This window comes from Pleurodeles waltl, chromosome 7 (genome assembly GCF_031143425.1).
Source record: "Pleurodeles waltl isolate 20211129_DDA chromosome 7, aPleWal1.hap1.20221129, whole genome shotgun sequence".
Classification (NCBI taxonomy): domain Eukaryota; kingdom Metazoa; phylum Chordata; class Amphibia; order Caudata; family Salamandridae; genus Pleurodeles; species Pleurodeles waltl.
The window spans coordinates 731,689,986-731,693,076 of record NC_090446.1 but is presented as its reverse complement, the minus strand read 5'-3'; positions in this window follow the sequence as shown (position 1 = coordinate 731,693,076).

The window sequence follows — 3,091 nt, the reverse complement described above, 5'->3', positions numbered from 1 at the left end:
ATAGTTTGCCGTGATCTACCCTGAGGATGTTTAAGTCTTGCGATACCGTATCTATCCTGGTTTCCAACGATGTTTTGGTGTCCATGATTGCTTGTAACACTTTCTCAAATTGTGAGGAGTGAGTCATGAGTGTGGACTCCAGCGACTGCAAGGAGGGCGTATGCTGCTGGTCTCCAGGTGCCTGACCCTGCGCGTTCCGATCCTGATTCTTTGCTGATTTAGACCTCCCGGCCATTTTGACTTGTCTATCGCGACCTGGTGCCTCCTGAACTCTGGCAATCGCTTTCGTACTCTAGGCCGCGATAGCGAATAAGGCGCGCTCTTCTCCTCAGGGCCACGCCGGTACAGGCTGCAATTTTTGCGGTCTCAGGCCTACTGGTGGATTTTTACGTGAGTTCACGGGCAATCAGGCCAGCCAGCACCACACGAGGTCAGCAATCAGTACCCAGCTCCAGTCCCTCTTCGGCACGCAGAAGAGGAGTGGGGCCCACAGTTTTGATGACTCACGGGCTCGCTCAGTACTTTCATCGCCTCATATAACATCCGGAGTATTCAGGGGCCATTTCCCAGCTCGCACTTGTAGTAGGTTACCCCCAAGCCTGCTGTTGCTTTCCTACAGGGCCCCCTGAAGGGGGAGGCACGACACCACGCTCCTTCACTCCTCCACATCAGTCCGGGGCCCCCGTGCGCCGGCCCCCCCCGCTGCTGTCTCACGAGGCCCCCCTCACCCGGTATAGGGGGGGGGGAGGGGAGGAAGCCTCCGGCGAACGAATATTTAGCGGGGGGCACTCAGCGCGGGACTCATCCAATGTTGGGCTTCACGCCCTCACGAGGTGGGCCGCATCAGCTCCGCGCACCCACCTCTCTGCCCGGCTCCAGGGCCTCGTCCAGCCCGGCGCGGGCAGCAAAATGGCGGCCGCGGCACTCCGGCGCGATTCACTTGCCGGCGAGTCCTCCGCGCGGCCGCCCAACGATCACGGAGCCGGCATTGGGGCGAGAACCACCCACAGGACAGGTCCCGCCACAAGAGGTGCGGGAGCGGCGCCCCCGGAGCGCCCCGCAAGTTCTTCTTGGGCGAACCCGAGAGGAGCGCCGATTCAAGCGTCTCTCCCGGTCGCCATCTTGGCTCCGCCCCATCAGCAATCGACTTCTTGATGCCATTTGGGAGGTCATAGATGGACCAGCGTTGGGGTTTCTGCTTGGGAACACTGCGTTCAATAGCAGTGTGCACTGCAGCTGAGAAGTGGTGAACCGCCTTATCAATGTCTTCGATGCAGTGTAAGGGACCTGGGACCAGTGTCTCCTCGAGGCTTCTCTTGTAAAGGCTCCAGTCTGCCTTCTTGTAGTTGTGCCTGGGGCCCTGCGTCTGGTTTTCAAGCACGTCTCCAACTGTAATCAACACTGGGTTGTGGTCAGACGTCAGCGCTGTTAGGGTTTCAAGCTCCATAGACTGGGAGAGATTCTTCATGACGACTATGTCCAGAACATCCGGTTTGTGCAGCGCAGAGCCTGGATAGTGTGTTGGTTGAGTCGGGCCGGCCACTACGAAGTCCTCTTTCTTTGAGTGGGCAAGTAGAGCGTGTCCTTTGCTGTTTGCAGTGCGAGAGTTCCAGCACTGGTGCTTGGCATTAAGGTCGCCTCCGATTAGTGTTGGGATGCTGGGGTCCAGTAGAGCATCAAGGTCTTTTGGGCATAGCTTGCCTGGGGGTGAGTAGGCGGCAATCAGTCGCAGGGGTCCTGCAGTTGTCTGGATCTGTATCCCAGTTGCTTCAATGCTCCCCACTGGTGGTAGTGCAATCTCGTGGTGCTTTACTTTTGTGCTCACAATCACAGCTGTTCCTCCGCCCTTGGCTCCAGTGGGGCGATCTGTGCGGTACACCCTGTGGTTTGCTAGGTTAAGCTTCTGGTTTCCTTGGAGATGGGTCTCGGAGATAAGCGCTATACTCACATCCATGGTTTCCATCAGGTGCAGGAGTTCTGCGGTTTTCTTCTGTATGCTGTGGGCATTCCACATCAAAAAGAGGGAGTTTCTTTTAGATTTAGTTGCCATTGCAGGTGTTTTCTTCACTGTGGAAAAGTCCGGCAATGAGATTTGCCACCATTGTCACCACAGGGTGGATATTCATGTCTGCGACTGTTTTCGCGATCTTCATGATGAGTTCCTGCCACTTGATGGCAGTGCCTGTTTCAAAGGTTGGTCCCGGAGCAGTTGTTGGTGGTGGGCTGTCTTGTTTGGGTCCTGTAACTTCTGCGAAAGTCCTTCCATCCACACGAGCTTCACTATGGGTATTGGTTGGATTACGAATTGGGATCCTGTGTGCCGTTTCGGGTTTGTGGTTGTTAGTCTTCCTGTGACCCTGGGCTGTAGCTGGTGGGTGTTGAGAAGCCTTTTGTGGTTGGGGGAGTTGCTTGCGTTGTTCATCCTTCTTTGCCTTCTGCAGGTAGGGGCAGCCGCGATAGCTTGCTGGGTGATTTCCTGTGCAATTTGCACATATCGCTGGTTCGGTTTCTCGGTTCCTGGTGCATTTGTTGGAGGTGTGTTCCCCTCCACAGCGTACACACCTTGGCTTCTGATGGCCGAATGCAGAGGTGTGCCCCAAACGTTGGCAGTTGTAGCACATTATTGGGCCTCGTTTCCCTCTAGGCGCTTCTGTGGTAACGGTACAGCTGCAGAGTCGTGTGACTGTTGAGAGGTCTGCTGGCTTCCCATCATGGCCTTGCGACAGAGTTACGATGAACAAGGGAAATTTCTTGTTCTTGTCCGCCGGCGAGGTAATCTGTATTATATTTTTAACTGGAAGTCCAAGTTGCGCTAAGTCCTCAGTGATGTGCCCAAGGGATGCATTTGCTGGGAGTCCCCGTATTACGAAACGCTGGGCTTTTACAGTGGTCAATGAGAAGGTGTGGTATTCCATTTTCTGTTCCGTGAGCATGCCGGTCACACTCCTGTAGTCATCTGGTGTGGTGAGTATGATCTTGGCGTGGTCTTGCCGGGGCTTGATTGTAAACGTGGAGGTGCAGTGTTCCTCCAGTAACTCAACAAGGACCTTGTGGGTGGCTACGTTTTTCAGGATGATGGGAGGGATCCGCA